Consider the following 20,773-nt stretch of genomic DNA (forward strand, 5'->3'; position numbering starts at 1 on the left):
GCAGCAGATCAGGGTGTCAGCATTCCAGCCAGGCTTTGAGGCTCTCCCAACCTGCTTGGCCACAGCTGTGGCCGTAGCCCTGCCTGCGGAGGGGGCCCTTTCCACAATGGTGGCCCAGCTGCTGAGGCCATTTTTTAATCTTAAAACTTTTAAAGGTTGCAGAGAGGGCACCTCAAGATGGAAGTGCCCTCTCTCTTACCTAAGCTGCAGACTGCAACTCCTTCCATCCTTGTGGGCCACCTATTCGCTCTCTAACATCAAGAGCTTGCCTACCATCCTGGTTGGGCAATGAGCCCATCCTCTGGCCACTAATTACCAATTTGGGGGAAATCACTGCCGGGTGTCTGTTTGCCACACAGTGTGGGGCCATGACCCCCATTTGACCTGACCTCAGGGTCAGGCCCAAAATCCTGCCCTGTATTTCCACGGGGGTCAGGAAGTCTCCAGGATTGCCCTCTGAAGGGAGAGGGAGCGGGTGGCCAAGGACATCTAGCTGGGAGCTTGGCAGCAGGGCCAGAGGAAGGTTAATGACATTATGCCAGGGGTGGGGTGGGATCAAGGGTCGAAGTCAGTGAATGCACCTTCACATGACATCTCATGCCCACCACACCACCAAGCATACATGCTGCTCGAAACACCTCATTGATGTCATTCGCCCAGGCACAGTCTTCAGGATCCAAGCCTAACATTCAGATACTCTAACTCCCTGTTTCACAGCTTCCAATGCTGCCAGCTTCACACCCACCTCATGTTGCCCCCACCTACCTCCAGCTATTCAGCAATGGCAGGCACATCACTCAAACAGAGTGCTGTACAAATGCTGACATTCTGTCCTCTCTCGCAGGACAAGGTGTCATAAAATAAAAGGGAGAAGCAGAGAACAGGTGGGACCTAGGCATACATTCTTCCATTAAGCCCCACAGAGGAGATGGGGCATCATGGATCTGGCTGTGGTGGAGCCTATAGCATATGTCATTCCTGAAAGTATTCAGGATGATGGTATGTTATTGCTGTTCGCCCCTTCTCAACTCCCAGCTCATCCTCAACCCCCTGTATTCCATGAAGCACAAGCTGTAGATGCTGTGATCATGGACCACTTATTTTACACTACCCGCTCCCACCCACTCAAACCTGCCCTCTCCTTCTGATTTTTGTTCTCAGAAAGCCAAGAACTGCCACCTGACCAGCCAGGAGAGCCCGAGGAGGAAGAAAGAGAACTAAACCAGACCTCTGAGGAATAAGCACCTTCACTTGATGTGACACTCACAATCATCAGTCCAATGCATGAAATTTAGAGGCTGGTAGCACATGCTGCACATGCTGAGTCAGCGAGTATAAGTGGGCTGCAGCTTGACCAGATAGGCAAGGTTAGTTAGTCTGCCAGCTTCCTGTATGGTGAGGTCACACATGAGCTCTGCTGGACTCTGAAGAATTCAAGAGGATGGCAAACAGGACAACATTGATTGACATGCACACCAAGACACTTGGTGCATTGGAAGGCCTGCCAGATAGCCTCCTTCTACTGTCAATGAGCATGAATAAATCCGGTCCCATGTGGCATAGGGCATTGCGCAAAGCACACTCGCCCATGATGCAGCATCTGGTGGCCTCTGGCAACACACGGAAAGCCGCCCAATGTCTCAGTGATGCAGTGGAAGCTCAGATGGAGGCTTTGAGGTCAGACTGCTGCCAGCTGTGGACCTGAGTGCTCAAAGAGCAGGCATGCTCTTGCAACTGTCCAGCAATCCAGCAGATTACTAGGATTGCTAAAATGTCACCCCAGGGGAGTAGCAGTGGCAAAGTGGAGCATGGTGACAGCATTTGCACTCCCATCACTTGCACTCCACCAGTATTCTTGCTGTTGCCTCCCAGCCAGTTAGCTCAGTCTGTTACCGCTCATGCCAAGGTGGTGTCATGCTGCAGCCACTAGTGTAGCACTGCATAGGAATACTAGGACAGGAATAGGGTCCCACAAGACAGGAATTAAGTTCACTTTTGTTTCTATCACTGAATGTGTGTCGGATTAAGATGTTAATGGGAAGATTTTTGTAAGTGGCTTTTATTGTAGGATGGAGGACAAGGAATGATGGGGCATCTCAAATGGATGCAAATGTGGGGAATGGTGGTAAAGGGAAGTAGTTTTATGGAAATCTGAGTCTGAATAGGCTTTCTATGACAGCCAATGTGGAGCAAAAGATGGATGCATCCTCCCTGCATTCTCCTCTTTCTCCTGCTTGTCTTCCTCCTCCTCTTCCTGAGTTGGCCTTTGGATTCCTGTGGCAATGGTTGCATCTTCATGAGGCGATGTTATGGAAGATGTGGTCGACCACCTTGAAATTGTATACCCATTCCAGCCTGTAAAGGAGGGCTCCTCCAACCTCCACCAAACCCCAGGCAGTACTTGCACTGAAAACTTTGCTTCAGCACACAGAGGGTCTGCCCATCAATATTCCTTATGGTAGCATGTCTTTCATTATATGCACGTTGTCCTCATATGGTCAAGGTGGTGGAGAGACATGACCCAGATATACAGGGGGCCTATGCCCCCAAGAAATCAACCTCTATTTTTTGCATGGAGGCACAAGGATGACAGGAATGGTAGACGGCCTCAAAATGAAGGCTTCGTTGCTACTGCCAGTATAACGGGCATTCACCTTGACATGATGTACTGACATGGCTGTATGCCAACTGCATGTTGATAGAAACCTAGCTCTTGCAATTCCTCTCTCTTGTTGACTTGAGGGTTGGGTGAGGGGCTGGTGGTGTGCCCGCTGAGCCAGGTGCTGCAGTCCATTGTGCCCTGGACTGTCAGGAATGCTTCTATCCTCGCAAAGCCACATGCCCTCCCTTCCTGCTTCTTCCTGCAGAGGGGAGAAACAATGTATTCCACTCTCCTGGAATGAATAACCGCCCTCAGCTCTCAGGTGCCTTTTGGGATATGTTGGCAATTTCACCTGTTCCCACCTAAAAACATCCAGACATCTCAAAGTTCAATACCACTGACATCTTTATAACCATTGACAGTGCCATCCTTGCTCTGGTGTGATGTTCCAGGTCAGGTTGAAGGAGGGGGCACAGTTCAGTGACCACCTCCTTTGGGAACCTGAGCCACCTCAAGTATTGTACCTGGCTGATTTGGCGTTAGAGAAGTGCTCTTCAAAAACCTGTGGCAGAGAGGGCCTTCTGTGCTGAGTCCTCCTGTTCCTCCCTCTTAACAGAGCTTCCCACCTTTACAGCCTTTGCTTCATTTGCTGGTCACGTTGCAAACCCAGAGGCACTGCACCCATAGCCCCCATATCTTACTGAGTTGGGTCACCAGGTCCTGTAGTGTACAGCAGCTCTCCAAAGCTCAAACACAATCTACAGCACTTCCACAAACATTGCCTGAGGAGAAGCAAGTCAATAGCACTTCACCTGCAAGTTGGTGGCTGGCCCTTTAAATCACACTCGTGGGGGCCTTTTCTGATGCTGAATGCCTGTTCAGCTGTGAGTGATTAGCAGATACATTGAGTGCACATGCACAGACCAAGTTAGGGAAACAAATGTTAAGTCAGCACACCCCTGCTAGTGCCCCTCAATGCATGGGTCATTGCATAGGCTGTGCCAGAAGGAACGCTATTTTAGGCCTTTGAGACCTGTACCAGCAACGCTACTGAGGCCAATTTCACAGCCCAAATGCTTTAATCTATGGCAAGGTTAGATGATAATTATAAACTGCTTTTAATTTGCCCTTTTAATTTAGATTCTGGGAGCACAGCTTGAGCAGGTGAGCAAGCCCCAGGACGCTGAATTCTTAGAATTTTCATTAGAAAAATTTGGAAGCAGCTATAAACTTCTCTCCTGGTTTGTGATATGATCTGAACCCTTTGATTCAATTGCTGCTTTGCATTAACTTCCAGGTATCCATCATTATACCATATGTGATGTCCACTAAAATATTTTCTGCCATTCATGGTGATGCTATCGCATCACATTTTAATTAGTGGAGCTAATTGCCCTTTGAAAGTTCATCAAGAATGTCTAAAACAAATATTCTACATGCACATCCAGAGTTGCCAAGACATTCATTCCACAGGCCACTCCGTCAAGCAGCCTTTTTTCCCCCATCTCCAAGATTTTTTATAACTAATGAGAAAAACTGTTCTAAGAAAATGAAAAAAAGCACATTTTTTAATGCTCCTATCATCTTTCTCTGGCTGGCACTGGTGTCCAGCAGTTGAATATTTAATTTCTAAGGATTTCAATGTAATCGTGGAAAATTGGCAACATTGTACAGCAGCATAATCACCAGTTGAGCTACTTCCAGCATCATTAGTATATAAACAAAAGGATATGGAAGATAAATTCTTTTAAAAAGTAGACATGAGTGTGATGTATTCCACTACTTAATGCTATCATCTACTTTTTGGAATTTCAACTAATGGTGCACTATTAAATTCCCCTTTTTTTAACCTATTGTCTCTCCTCCTCTGACACAGCTAACTTTTACTGAGCTACGCTTTCATTGCTTTGAAAAGTGCACTTGTGTGCATATTAGGCATGGACATTAACATAATTCAGCTCTGATACTCTCTCTCCTGCCATGGTTAATTAGCCTGTCAACAGGCACTGTCTAGAGTTGCATATCTGGCAAAGTACCGGACGTGCCAAACAACCTATGGAACAGGACCCCCGATCTGAGTCAGTGACTTCAGGAAAAAAAAAAGAGAATGTGAAGAAGATATTTTTCAAAGTTATTCCTTGAATGAATTAGAGCTGAGTAACAGCCTTCCACGGGCAGGAACTGATGTCAGGTAATGATACCTAAAACTGCCACATAAAATCATTTTAATCAGTTTTTTGATAACAAATTAAGTATTTATTCATAAGAACAATAGAAATGGTATCTTTGGAATGTGGAGGTGATAAATGCGAATTGTCGGTAAGTGACAACAAAGGATATAATTCTGTTTAAGGAGGAGGAGCAGTGCCAATAGCCTGACTAAAGACCAATATAAAGGCAGCTAATGAAGAAGATGGAGTATTGTTACCAAACATGTGATAAAGGATTAAAGGATTAGGGTTCTTCATACGCTAATACACTAATGAGATGAATTGCTGGCTGCATGTATGCCGAAGATACAATCCCTCAGGTGTGTCTGCATGCTATGTCTGTTTATGTCAAGATTTCACATCTTAATCCAGGTTTACTTTTAAATTTAAGCAAGAAAGGTAAAATGAAGGCGTCCCATTTGTATTGTAGACAATTTAAGAACATATTTAAGTTTGCGTGCAAATACTACTCATATGTGAGCAGATCTTATTAAATGCTTCCTTTTTAAATTTTTTTCTCGATGTTCTCCATGATCCCCTCCTCAAGTCCCAAAGGCAATGATTTTTGATGTGTTATAAAATGATGGGTGCTGGGTACCCTTGCTGAAGGAGCCAGTCTTCATGTATGGTGTGGCCATCTCTGTGTGCAGCTGCATCAAGCTGTGTGTAAACCCTTGGTACGCAAACACCAAGTGTTGCTACGTGCTAAGGTTCTACCTGCCCCCGGTGTTGCGAAGGATGGGTCTGGCCACGCTGCTGCGAAATGGCCCAAGTAATCCAAGTAGTATCACCTGTCCCTCATGGAAAAATTTATGCAGAGAAACACCTTTGACCACAAGTCCATCAGGCAGTGGTCTGTACGTAACGTCTTAGAGGCCCTGAGGGAAAGGAAGAGGGTGGATCCTGTCGGATGGTTTCCCCAAACAGACTGTCAAAGTCATTTGGCAGAATGCCTCATCGCCAGAACTTTCCAACAAGCATCAAGATATAGCTTGGCTGGTGGCGAGAAAGGCCCTCCTCATCAGGCCCTTCCTACACGCCAGGAGTCTCACCCCCTCTGCACGTTGCCTTTGAGGTGGCTCAGGTGGGGAAGAGACTGTTGTTCACCTCCTTGTAGAATGTGCCTTTGCAAAGAAGGTCTGGAGAGACTTGCAGTGGTTTTGTCGAGGTTCATCCCGAGCAGTTCTGTGACACAGGACTCTGTTCTACGGGCTGTTCTCAGGGACACACACACAGACAAATATCAAATGCAGCTGGAGGATCATCAACTCAGTGAAAGATGCTCTTTGTTCTGCCTGAAACTTGTTGGTCTTTCAGTGCAAAGAATTGTCCTCAACCAAGTGTTGCTGAGTAGTGGCACATTCCAAGGTCCAGGACTATGTACTGAGGGAAGCACTAAAGCTTGGGGCAGCTGCTGCAAAGGCACAATGGGGAAAGGTTGCTTTTTAAGACTTTTCTGCCATAGTGCACCGAGGGGCTGGGAATTGTATAGACCGCTCAAGCTGTATGACTCACAATGAATGTATGCAGTGAATTCTAAATGTATCATAATTGTATTGAAGCACCTCAGAGTGCAATATAATCTATGTCGATAACGTGGATACCATTGTGCTGTCTGCTTGTCTGTAATGACCATGTTGAGATGTCTGTAATGTTCATTGATTGTATTAGACATGGTCTATGTGGAAAAGTTGAATATGATTGCACTTTTTGTGCCGGCCATTTTGAAATGTTTTGTAATGTTCTTTCAGATATTTTATGAATAATGTATATTTTTCCAAAAAAAAATGATAATAGACAATGAATGTTGTGGGTTATGGTGCTGTGGGAAGGGGGCCTCTCAGCCAAAATCTACAGGTATGCACTTTTCAGAAGGTGTTATAAGAAAGTGATCAGGGCATGAACATTGGTTGATTTCCTTGTCATTAACCCTGAGATTAATTATAGCATGGCTTGATTTATATGATTACACAATTTTTTGTGCTTATCTCTTGTTAACAAGATGGCATGAAAAATAATTAGTTAGACTAGTGTTAACATTTCACAAAAATCAGAGTATTTTATTTAAGCTATTTTTGCAGGTATTTTTAAAATTTACAGTTCAAACACCCAGGGTTCAATGGTTAAATAAATTGTCTGCTATGGTATTGAGCCGTGCATGTCAGTCACGGCTTGGATCCTTGCTTATTGAGTTTGCCTGATCACAGCCTGTGTGATAGTAGTGATGCTGATTGTTCTCAGTACCCTGAGTTACAGGAGGTCTTGTGGCCCTGTAGATAGCAACCTTATCTCTAAGTTAGAAGCTTTAGGTTTGAGTCTCACCCCAGGACTTGATGGCCAAGGAAGGTGCATTCATAATGTGGCCAAAAAGGTTGATTATCGACTTGCAAATCCTTCCAACACACCAATGGTAGGCAATAAAAGCGAGAGATTTTCTTGGTTAACCATGTGATGGACAAAAAGTTGGAGCCTCTATATATCAATGTCCAAAGCTTAAAAGTGCATGTTGGCACAGCAACTCAGGCTCCCAGAGTGATCTACAACACAACACCACCACCCTGAGTTACAGAAAGGAAGGTCAGAATATCTATTCCTGATCGCTATCCAGTGACCATTTCTGGAATGTGTCTATGTGTAGATTGGTCTTGGCAGTGATATTGACCATGACTACAAAAAAAAATGCTAATATAAAGTCATGACTAGCCCATCAGCTTTTAGGTTCATGTAAAGGTGACCACTTACATGAGGTGCTCAATGGATGCATGTGGCAAACTACTGGAATGAAGAAAATTGCAGGAAGAAATAAGTAAAGTTTGTAATTTGTATTACACTTTGGCTGCTGCAGGCAAGGCTGGTTTCACATCCTTCCATTGCCTTGCCCCTCCCTATTCTGTAACCACCTGTAGCCCAACAGAGATCTTTGTGCCCCTTCAATTCTGGCCACTTGTGCATCCTTACTCCTCATCACTGCATTAGTGATCGGCATACCTTCAGCTACCTCAACCCTAAGTTCTGGAATTCCCTCCCTAAACCCTATGCAACTTTGCCCCTCTCTCCTCCTTTATGAAGCTTCCTAAAATTTACCTATTTGACTAAGCTTTTTGTCACCTGTCCTACTATCTCCTTATGTGTCAAATTTTGTTTATAATGTTTCTGTGAAATACCCTGTGAAGCTTTACCATGTAAAGGTGCTGTAAAAATGTACGCAACTGTTGTTGTTGCTGACTTCTCTGCAATACTAGGCTGGATTTTCCAGCCCTCTAGAGATGGGTTGGGATGTGGGAGGCCTCAGAAAATGAAGTTGGAAGATGAGGGAAGGGGAGCCTGATGTCTTGCTGCCACCACAGGATATTACCTACAGGAAGCTCAGTGGAGTGGCTGCCTGTTGACCAGGGGCGAGTAACCAATTATACCAATTAAGTGCTGCTTCCTGCCCCCACTGGCATTTTATTGATGTGGGGAGGAGGCGTTGACACGTGAGGTTCCACTGCTGGTAATACCTTCTGTTGGCGGGAAGCATCGGGTTCCCCTCCCGGTGCCTTTCATTGCCATTTTCTGGGGCCTCCTGTACCCCAGCCTATCTCAAGAGGACTGATAAATGCTGGCAGCCTTGCAGTGCGTTCCTGGGGGTGGTTATGGCAGGCCTACAGTGCTGTCACTGGACTGTACACCCCACTGATTGCAGGGGCCTGCCTGCCCAGCACAGTTAGTTAAAACCTTACCGTGCCTTGAAGGGCACCTCAACACAGAGATGGCCTCCTCTTCCTCAGTAGCAGTGCCAAGGTTGACAAGCTGTCGACCTCATATTGGGACAGCAGTTCTTGGGAACAGGCCTCTGTCTTTAATTGGATGCCAGTCCCAGCAGCAGCCTCTAAATTGGCCGCTGCGAGTAAAATGCTGCCCAGGGTCCCATTCCCAACCATATGGGGTCAGGTCCTGCTTTCAACCCCGGCAGCAGGACTACTTACCTCTTGGGAAATTTCCAGCCACTTGTACTGAGTTTCATGTCCGTTTGCAACACTAGCCTAGAATATTTTTAATGATTTGTATTTGTATTGCAGTTGTTTTTAGGGAAGTACTCAGAAGGAAATAGATACATGAAAACATGTAAGGAAGACAGAAACACAGAATGGAAAAGGAGTAGTAGGGGAAGTCAAGTGAATATATTGGCAATAAAAGTGAGACAACCACATATACTGAGATGCAGACTGGTAAACACGCATAAAAAGCGAAATGGGTGCAGAAAGAATGAGAGATTAAGATAACAAAAAGAGACAAGCACAGAGAGGAAAAAGGAAGGCAGATGGATGAGATTCCCTACTTATTACTAGTTTATTAACATTATGCGGAAATGTTAATGGTCCTAGTTTGCAGTCACATTCAGGTTTCTTGGATAAACTAGCAACCGACCCTGTGATTTTTGCAGAAGAATATAAAAGGTTGCATTATTACTGCTTGTTTACTGACAAATAATTTGACAGTGATTATGAGAAATTACTTTTCCAATATAGTGCATAGAAAATTATAGTAAAAGGATTGAGGCTTTGGAATAATGTGAAGTTATATGAAACTAAATGGACCATGACAACGTGTGGATTTCATGGTAACACATTTATTAAAATGTTCAATAGGAAGGCAAATACAAAATCCTCATGAACACAGATTACTTTCTGGGGAAGTAGGGAGATTCTATTGGGCTGATAAATTATGGAGAATATTCCAACGTCTGACAGTTTAAAAAGATATAGCCCCATCATGTCAGAAGTGCACAGAATTGTGTATCAAAGGAACTTGAGTGCAATGCTAATATCAATATATGTCAATAATATATAAATGGAGTTTGTCGACAAACTAACAGGTGAATCTCTGGTTTGCTGATAGAAGACGAGCCCAATCTTGATGCACAAATGCAGTCACACATCCCAGGTTGAATGGCAGATAGTTGAGTTGCCCTGTGTGCCTGGCGCTTGGCAACTGGATCTCACAACCTGGAAGCCCCATATTCTTTCGGACTGACTCTGTAGATTTGATGCCATTGTGGTCTGTCGGTGGATTTGCCTTCTCAGACCTTGGGTTTAATACAACAAGTTTTCAACTGTTTCACCTGACCACCTCTTAAGCAATATCTGAAATGTGGCTTGCTGTAGAACACAATTTCGAGAATCCTTTAACAGTAAAACTGCAGGTGTGGTGTTGGAACACACTGACCTATATCTCAATTTCTCTAACAGCATAATTTAGAATGCATTGTAACAGGCTTTCATTATTGAATCGCTACATATAGTGAAACCTGAGGTCATCTTATCAATTGGGATAAACTTGTTCCTAATCTTCATCTGTAGTGGTTTGCATAAGGACAAGATAGATGCAAAAGAATATAATACCACCTCACCCTCTCGTCCTACCAGTGGAAAACTAAGATGTACAGGTTGTAGATTAGCACATAATGCAGTGGGATTGGCCACATTGAGATAAGTATACGAACAGTAGCTCGCAGACAAAATTGCAAATATTTAGACATATACCCAAATGCTTATAAACTTATTTTACCAGAGGCAATAGAGGACTGTAGTGCCATCCTTGTTGTACTGATCAGAAAAACAAACATTTTAACGCTGTCTCAGCAGCGATGAAGAAATCAATTCGACAGATTCTCTGGAAACTATGGCAATGGTGCCTCAGGCTGAGCTGACATACAAACTTCAAATTGCTAGCTGCGCCCCGGAACAGTAAACCAATTCTTCAATTATGTCAGAGTGAAGAGATGTGGGTTTTGAAGTGCAATTTGGCTACACTAGAGTTCTAAGGCTTAGCTGTAATATTGTGAGGAAACACCAAGTGTGGCCTGGGTTTATCTACATTAGAAGGGCAGAGAAAAATCAGAAGTCACTGTCAGTAACTTGATCTCAGGAAAATTCTGAGTTACATGGGAAGAATTGCCTGCAAACAGACTGTCTGAGAAATCGTGCAGCCTCACGTAACTATATTGCTGAAGACAATTTGACATTCTTAATGATAATTCTGCTGCTGCACTACAATTCAGTAACAAAATACCAATTCCCATGTTTGAAATCTCCTTCAATAGGATTCTGTAGGGTGGTAATTGCTCCAAAATGGCTTAGTGCCCCTTTTATGCTGAAGCATCAGCCATCGTCATCCCCAAAGAAGCCTTTGGGTGGCTGGAGCACCCACCAGTTTCAGGCAGCGGGCCTTTATTCTATTCAAATCAGAATCCAATGATAAATGTATATATGACTTCAAATGCAATTTTGATTGACAATTGGCTGGAGCAGCAAGAGAAATATAATAATTTCTATCACTTAATATGTTTAATAAAAACACAGACTACCACCTTTTTCTCAAACTCTGTCTAAATGGTAACTTCATAATGGAGCTGAATTTCTACCTACAAACTTAGATGCCAATAAGTCCAATTTGGAAAAGAAGAACAGGATAATTATGATAACTCCCTTCCTTATTTGGAATGGAGATTAAGGAAAAATCTCCCTTTGCATTCATACACCTCGTTGCTTCACTGATCATTATTTTTAACTATAGCTACTTCAGATTTCATCTGCTAAATTCGCCTTTCGAGCCAATTTATTTCTGATAATAAAAACTCAATTTTTTGATATCTGCAGGTTTCTTGTTTTTTGTATGCTTGCACAGAATCAGGTCATCTTTTTAGCTCATGACCATTTAGAAAAAAAGACTCTGCAGCACTCAATATGACACTGAGATATATTATAACTTTATCAGGTTATTGTTTGTGGAGGTCTGCAGTCTTTAGACCAATTACAGCTGATATATGTCTGCCAGTGGGCTCTTAAATCAGTTCATGGAGCAAGAGCCTCCTCGATGTCAATGCACTGCACTGGCAAGGGAGAAACATTAGACGTTAACATTACCAATACATAAAAGTCAAACTCAGATGCCTGATTCTTACTTTAAGCCCGTGGGCAAAAGTTAATTGGCTCTTGGGAAATATAGTTGATTTCTACAAAGACACACATTAACGCTTTCTTGAACCACAAGGTATTTTCCTTGCTTTTATGAGCTACATAAAACTTACGTGTATGAGTGGAAAAACTTAAAATGGTTCCATTTATGAGTTTGTGTTCTTGTGTTTGCCTTTCATCTTGCCTGAAATACATGTTTAATTTGGAGAGAAAACACTTTAAGTGGAAAGCCAAAAACCACAAATTTCTTTTTTACGATTGTTTCCTACCAATACATTTAATAAGGTGCTCCCCCTCATCATCTGTTTGGCAAACTTACGCATTAAACTTCCATGAGCTGCATTTATTCATTTTTCACCTCTTTTGCTTTTGATATGGATTTAATTCAATTAATTGGTAGGCTTTCACCCACAATTTTCTCCATTAAGACCTGCTATACCTATGTGGTCTCTTATCATGAGTGATAAGACAGACCAGAAATTCAGCCAGTATTACTCTTATTGGCTGCTCTTGTACAAAGGGTGACAAAAGTGATATCAGATTTTCCTTTCCTTGAGGTGGAAACTGCTTAATTTGAGATTAACATCGCATTATGGATATTTAACGCTTGCACTTTGAAGAGAATGGCAGTGGGGAGAGCATGAGGCTTTGGTTAGCCTAAGACTTTAATTTAAAAATTTAAAAATTAGTTCAGTTACAGTCAGTCACTGTTAGGGTCCCTGCCACCCCCCTACACCCCATTATTTCTAACAATGTAGATTTTAGCATTTTATTTTAATTTTCTTTCCTTTCTTTGGAAGATTGAAAGCTCTTGACACCTTGCCCCAGTGATTACTCTCCATGTCTGAGTCTAGATGGTGAATATTGACAGTCTGCCTCTCCCTATCTGTTGTCTCCATATTCTTTTATTTGTTCTTAGAATAATGATGATGGTGGAAAGACAGGGGGGTGAATTCCACGACGTATTGTCTGCACCCCTGCTGGTAGAGAAGTTGGTCGGCAGCTCCTGACTTTGAAAAGGGCTGCCCTGCAGCAATACTATGCTGGGGACTGCCTTAACAAGGTGAGAGTGGGACTTTGGTCCATCAGGGACAGGAATTCCCACCTTGAGAGATGCTGGCCAATCTGACTGGCCAGTAAATGAGTTGTCCCAGCAGCTCCAGAGCACAGTAGTGGCTATTGCTGGGGTTACAAAGGAGTCCTGAGAAGAGGATTATGGATTCTAGACTTGAAGGGAAGTCCAGAGTTTTTGGTCATGGCGGGGTCAGGGGCTCTGGGAGGGTGGGGGCGGAGGGGGTGCCGTTGTGTTCGAGAGGCCAGAAGGGAGGCACAGAGGGAGGGTACCATCTTGGGGGTGTTACTCCTGATGGGCACAGGGGATCCAGGTGTTCCCCCAGCAATGGCCACTGCGAGCAGTGGCACTGCTGAGGCCGCTAGCTGCTAGCCCTCTGATTGGGGCGGGCTGCCCTTCTTAATAGGATGGCAGCCATAATGGCAACCACTTAATTGGCTGTCACCAGTAAAATATGGACCCCAGGCCCGTTATCCACTGAAGCAGTTTTACCCATGCCTGACCCCCCGCACCCCCACCCCCCCACCCCCCCCGACCCACCAACTTTCTGCCTCATTTCTGCCTCCAAAAAATCCAGGCTTTGGAGAAGAAGTTCATGGTAATATTGTTTCTATGACAACGTAATTGTTGCGCTTTGCAGTAAAGGTCACAAGGGAAGGAGGTGCTGTCGAAATATCCTCGCTGAGCTGCTGCAGTGCATCCTGCAGATCATAGTGCAACCACAGTGTAACCATTGTGTGTCCGCGATGAAGAAGCTGGATGTTGAGTTCAGTGTCAGGGCACTGTTTAGGTGAACTTACGCCTCAATCTTCTGGTTGCTGTGCGGGGACGGGCCCTGCTCACCCACGCGTAAAATGACGACCGGTGACGTCGGGCGTGGGTCCCGACATCACCATGCATCGTTCTGATCTTCAGTTTGGCGGCCATGCACCGGAGTTGGCTGCGCACCAGCCAAACTGTCAAAGGCCTGTTAAGGCCATTTAAATAGCAATTGAAATAATTAACAGGGCTGCCTGTCCAACCTTAAGGTTGGCAGGCAGGCCAAGAGCCCAGGCAGCCTTTGCATTTTTCATGGAAAATCATCCACAGGAAGGATGAGGTTTCATGAAAGGCTTATAAATGTAATAAAAATTTTTATTAAAATTCATTGACATGTTCCTGCTAATGTGACACTGTCACATGAGGGGCCATGCCTGAATAATTTTTTTTTATTTCAATTTTTTATAAGCAAACCTCCCTGAGGCAGCTCAGTGCTCAGGGAGATTTCTGCACTCTTTTGCAAAAGAGCACAGGCCCCCACTCTCCCTCCTCCCCCCCCACCCGCACAGGGAGCGCTCAGCACTTCCGGGCATGCGTCACGTTGGGTGGGCCTTAATTGGCCCACCCATGTAAAATGGTGGCGTGCAGCCGCCCGCACTCTCTTCCGCCCAGCCCGTCCAACGGGGAGAAAATCCTCCCCTTAGGCTTTGCCCTGGATGATGTCAAACTTCTTAAGTGTTGTTGCAGCAGCACCCATCCAAGCGAATGGTGAGCTTTCCATCACACTTGTAACTTAAACCTTTGAAAGCTCAGGAGGCTCCTATCTCATCACAACACATTTCATTGTATAAGTCACAGGGCAGAGGTTAGGAACAAGAATTCCAGCTGATTTTTCCCCACTCTCTAATTGAGGTAAATTGTAAAAGAACTCCTGTCTGAAGTGGCCTAATTTAGCACAGTCCAGGGATTGCACTCAGATCTTCCTCAATATCAAAGCACATGGAATATGCTCATATTAAGCTACTTCAGGAACCTGGACCCATTGTATCTTCAAAATGGTTTGAGTTCTATTTACTACACAATCACTGAGGTCAGGGAGGATCAGATTGTTATACCCCGCAAAAAGACCTGTACAGCAAATTGGTCATAACACAAATCTAAGGTTGGATTTAAACAGGTATTTGGGAATTCCAAATCTGTAGCTTAGATTATTTCACTAATGACTTCACTGCCCTCTCGAGTCCAAGCATTCTGAAGTCAATTGTATCACCTCGGTTCCTGATTTGGCTTAGATGACCTAACCTTGGAACTTTGTCAATATGGAATATTAACAAAAAAACCATTGAGAGAGTTGAACATTAATCTTCAATGGCATACACAGTGGCTGCAGACATATATAACTAAAACAATATACATAATTAATATGCTGTGAGCTGTTCACCAATAATGTTTTTTTTCTTTATTCTTTCATGGGATGTGAGCATTGCTGGCAAGGCCAGCATTTGTTGTCCATCCCTAATTGCTCTTGAACTGACTGGTTTGCTTGGCCATTTCAGAGGACAGTTAAGAGTCAACCACGTTGCTGTGGGTCTGGAGTCACATGTAGGTCAGTCTAAAGATAAGGATGGCAGATTTCCTTTCCTAAAGGATATTAGGGAATCAGATGGGTTTTTAACAACAGTCAATGATAGTTTCATAGACACCATTACCGAGACGCTTTATATTCCAGATCCTGGCTGAGACTTGTCTAGTCCTAACTTCTGATTAGATGCAGAGGCAAGTGGGGACTGGGCAAATCACTAAGTCTTCATTGGTATCCATTTTATAAGTGCATTCTTTCCCCTTCTTGTATTTTTCTTGGATTTGCCAATAATCAAATCACATTTTACATCTCAGCAAGTCTTTATTCTCTTGCAAACCATTTTTCCTTCTACTACTGACACCTTGTTTCATGGGTATTCCAGAAGTTCATCATATAAGACATTATTCTTGTGTCAAGTCCATCAATGAGAGAACAATCACATATGGCCTGATTCCGGTGTTCGTCTAGTGTCCACACACTTGAACTTTCAGCAGGGGACAGAAAACAATTAGAAATCTATGCCAATTTAACTCCCTTAATACAGGGGCACTGATCCCTAATTTCGATTATAGGATCCCTTCTGCCTCAACCTCCCCACCCCCACCTGCTCCCCAGCTGAGCTTAGCTAACTCATTGTAAGCCAAGTTTGAACCTAACACCTACCCGGTCTGTATGCTCAATTTCATAAACTTGATGATCTAATGCTTTTATTTGCTCAAACCATAGGACAAGAGGCCACCATGTTCCACTTATGAATTTGTACTGTATTTTAAACACAAACTAAGCAGTATAGTTCATTTGCAATGTGGAGTTGTTAGCACTTCTCTGTAATTGGTTGATTAATAGATTGGATCCTGTTATTTATTCATTTACTCACATTCTTTTATTGCTCCAAATGTAGCTCCAACAGTTATTAACACACGTTCTCTATTACAATGGGAGAATGGTTTTATGAAAGCTATATACATTAGAATTCAACGAATCATTAACCCCATCTTCAGCCCTCAGGGGACAAACATATACAGTGTGAAAGGTAAGTATATAACCTGATGCCATCTGGAGTTGCATTCTTTAACATAAATTAATCACACAGAGGAAGACCAAGTAGACTGCCAGAGTTCTACATTTGCATTTTAAATCAGACTATGGATGACTTTTTCCACAAGATTTACAAATTTCTGCTTTGAGAGAGAAACAAATCATTATTGCCATGAAAAATAATAATGTAAATAGAACCAAGAACAAAGCTGAGCAGATAGCGATTTAAATTAGTTCACCCACTCAACCACCCAAAAATGAATTATGCTCAAATATAGTTTTACAGACATCAGATGCCCTTCAGTATCCTGTCCAAGTGATCATTCTTCATGAGCATAGACAGACTATTTGTCCATCAAAATCAAATCTAACCTTATTCTTATCCACATCCTTACATGCACACTTTCCAACAGTTGTCCCTGGAGTCTGACTTTCAGCAAAAATCTTGAATCGTTTCACTCCTCTTAAGCCAAAGAGAACAGTGACCAATTGTAGCCCCTCTATTATTGCCCTTAAGATCAGCTAACTTAAAACAGGTGAGGAAATGAAACCTGGCACCTTCTGACCTGAATGGTTTACCTATGCATTAGGATGTGAGGGCCAATGCAGGAGCTCCTAAAATTGAGGCTACTTAAATAATTTATGTGCCATAATTCTTCTGTTACCCAGCATGAGTACAGCTATCAAGTTTCCAAGTTTCTGATTTCAGAGCTCACCTATTTGTTGCTTTTACATAACAGCATTGCAAATAACAGTAAATAAGCTGGTAGTTTTGGAGCATATCAAGAGATGGTATTTTCCCATTTCAGAGGCAGAGCACCATTAGCAGTAAACATATGTAGCTGCTGTGAAGAAGGAGGCCAGGGATGTTTCTTTCTAGGCACACTGATCAGCACGTTATTTTTTTGGCAATGCTATCCTCTCAACTATCACAGCCATAGAGTCACAGAGTTATACAGCACAGAAACAGGGCCTTCGGCCCATCTATCCAGGCCTGCCATCAAGCACCTATCTGTTCTAATAGTTGGTGATCAGAAAATAAAGTCACACAGCAGGTTTTACATTGCTAAAAACAAAAAAAACTGCGGATGCTGGAAATCCAAAACAAAAACAGAATTACCTGGAAAAACTCAGCAGGTCTGGCAGCATCGGTGGAGAAGAAAAGAGTTGACGTTTCAAGTCCTCATGACCTTTCAACAGAACGGTTTTACATTGCTGCTGGTATAATGTTGCTTTGGATTTTCCTGGAGGCTTCAGGAATTGATAATTGTTCTCCAGGACACTGATTCACTTTTGGTGATCACTTTCATTTATTAGTTTTTAAAATATGGAAAAAAGACAGATCGACTGACAGTCAAGAATCATTCAGTTGGATAATAAACACTTTCCAATTGGCATAGGAAGGCTTTGCAACCCTGACAATGGACTTGTTGAGAAACCAATTTTGGGAGTGTGGAGTGAGTTGAAGGCAGGAAATGATGTGATGAAACCTCTAGGAATAGGTCCAGTCAGAGTTGGCCACAACATGCTGGTGCCATGGATTCTGTCCAACAATACAAATGGGTTGAATATAACAGCGAGGGTAACAATTTCTATTTGAAGCTGCCATTTATCATAGCCAATTTTTATTTATTCTTTCATGAGATGTGGGTATCGCTGACTAGGCTAATATTTGTTGTCCATCCCTAATTGCCCTTGAGAAGGTGGTGATGAGCCGCCATCTTGAACCGCTGCAGTCTATGTGGTGTATGTACACCCACAGTGCAGTTAGGAAGGGAGTTCCAGGATTTTGACCCAGCGACAGTGAAGGAATGGCGATATATTTCTGAGTTAGGATGGTGTGTGCCTGGAGGAGAGCTTGCATGCGGTGGTGTTCCCATGCATCTGCTGCCCTTGTGCTTCTAGGTTGCAGCTTTGGAAGGTGCTGTCGAAGGCAGCTTGATGAGCTGCTGCTGTGCATCTTGTATATGGTTCACAGGCAATTGTCAGGACAGTAATTTATTTCTAAGCTTTCAAAAATAACTTGGTGATACACTGCCTGTATAATATAAATCGGAATGCATCATACCTGCAACGTTTGGCAATGAGGAGCGTTTTTTATTTAATGTGCATATGGGCATTGATGGCAGTTGTTTATGCTCCAATGATGTGTTTTCATGTGAGAAGATCCTGGTATATTTGGGAGAAGTTTCCAAATCAAAGTAAGAGCTTTCCTTATTGGCTGGCTGGCTAGCAAAATAAATTGTTTACCTGTGTCTCAGATGCAAGCGTAAGAGAAATGAGGCGGTTCGAGAGTTACATGAACTCCTTCCAGATGCTGGAGTTTGCAGTTCATACAAAACTCCAGACATTTTTGAAATCTTATTATGCAGATAAAGAGCAGGGACATAAACATGTTTCAGTCAAATCACCAAAATTATCACCTAATGCTTCTTTGAAACATATGATATTAGAGGCTTTGAAAAGCCCAAACACCTGCTTAAACTGTCATGACTGAGCTGTAATATAAGTGAAGTGGAGCATTGTTGCAGATGTGAAGGAACGCCTTGTGACTTGGTATTCAAGAAGCAGCATTGCCATCCACAGTTATTGCAAATCCTTGCTGCAGGTGACACTGGCTCCAGGTAAGCGGAGCACTCAGCCCACCTTTACAGGCTGTTCAAACAGGTTTTACCAGGGGCTCTATCTGTTCAAAGTTGTTGTTAGTGCCTGTTTATGGCTCATGGAGAATGCACATATCTTGTCTATTCTCTCTTTTTTTGGACTTTTCGTATCCTAGTCATTCCAACTAATCTATTTTTTAAAAAATCAGGCAGGATTCCCTTCCTGATCAGTTTCCTGTGACACCTGATGGAAGGTACACATGTCCTAATGACAGGTAAGGACAATATTGGGGTCAGTTGCGATGTCTATCCTGATGGAATAGCTGACTAACATTGACTCCCTAGGCTCACACCTGAGATAGTGGAGGGCTTTTGGTGCCTGTAACATGGACACCAACAGGAATCTCTGCCTTGAGGAATGGAGTGGAGCAGATTCAGGTGATCCCATGGTAATGGTCAGAGTAGAAATTGTTGGTGATCCCTTGTGCTGCTTGGATATGAGCACTTGCTGCAAGTTATCAGATGTGAATACAGTGCTCAACAGCAGGAAGTGCTTTTGTGAATTTGCAAAATTGCCTTACTCTAGTATAAGTCAGTGTCTTTAGGAGAGTAAAAGAAAAAGGGAGGGGTTAAATTATTGTAAGATTGTAAGAAGTATAAGATAGTGTGCGTATTGGTAATAGCACAATAAACTCTTGCATAACTCTTATCACACAAAATAAGGGAAAGCTGAACATTTCCATCTTCTTCACAAGTTCCTCATTCTAATTCCGGTTGTCATTCCTGCGGTCGATACTCCCACTGAGTTTAGTGACCATGACAGAGCCATTTTACACGAGGCCTGGAAGATGCTATTTCCCTGGCCTTATCAGCATGGCTCCTGCCTAAGCTTAGCAGGTAGCGTGGGCTGGCCGACATGTGGGAACAAATGGCAAGAGGCCACTACTGGATTTTTACGTCAGTCAGATGATTTGCAGAGGGGAGTTGGAAGAACCTTGCTGGAGAGGTAATGTTCTTGCCACAGAGCTTGCTAGATCTCTCAGTGAGGCTTACTTCAAGGTCAGCAGCATGCATCCTTGTTTTACTGCTGACAGCAAAATCCAGGCCGCAATGAAAGCAGGTTCTATGATATTGTGCAGTTAGCAAAGAAAATGAGGGGCAGAATTTTCCGTTTGTTGGGCGGACGGGCCTAATCCAATCGTCGGTGGGCGCGGAGTGAATCACCGCTGGCGAAGCAGGCCGCACTGCCATTTTGTGTGGGCGGGCCAATTAAGGCCTGCCCAGCACATTATACACTCCGGTGGGGAGTGGGATTTTCAAATTTGCAACGGGCATGCACAGACCGCCGGTTCCAATGGGGAACCAGCAGTTTGTATAAAGAAAGGCCAGACAGCCACCTTTAGGCTGATCACCATGGCCAGCAACAGGTGCAAGGGGTCTGCACAGCGGTACCCAGAGGAGGGAAGGACAGAGGAGGAGGGCAGGCTGTAGGGTAGGCCAGCGGGGGGGGGGGGGGGGGGGGGGGGGGGGGGGCGGTGGCGGGGGCGGGGGGGGGCGGCAATGTGCCCCTTGTTTCTCTGATGACTGCCTTGCTGCCCTTGTTGAGGAGGTGACAGCACGATGAGAGGTCCTGTTTCCCCAGGATGGGAGGAGGAGGGACCCCCATGTGATGAAGCGGGCCTGGCAGGAGGTGGCGGAGGTGCTCAGCATGGTGGTCATCATCATGGATCCAGTGCCGCAAGTGCTTCATTGATTTGTTGCGCTCTGGAAGGGTGAGGACCATGTTGGCCTTGGCCATTTAACCCAGCAGGTAGCCTTAGCCTTTGAGGCCTCCCCACCTCCGTCTTAGTGTCGTTATTGCATTGGACATTTGGTGCACGCCGGATGGGCAAACAGATAATGACCATGCTTACATCAGCCTTGAGGAGAAGATGGGTTCTCCCCGCAG

The sequence above is a fragment of the Carcharodon carcharias genome, chromosome 9 (genome assembly GCF_017639515.1).
Source record: "Carcharodon carcharias isolate sCarCar2 chromosome 9, sCarCar2.pri, whole genome shotgun sequence".
In the NCBI taxonomy this organism is placed as follows: Eukaryota; Metazoa; Chordata; class Chondrichthyes; order Lamniformes; family Lamnidae; genus Carcharodon; species Carcharodon carcharias.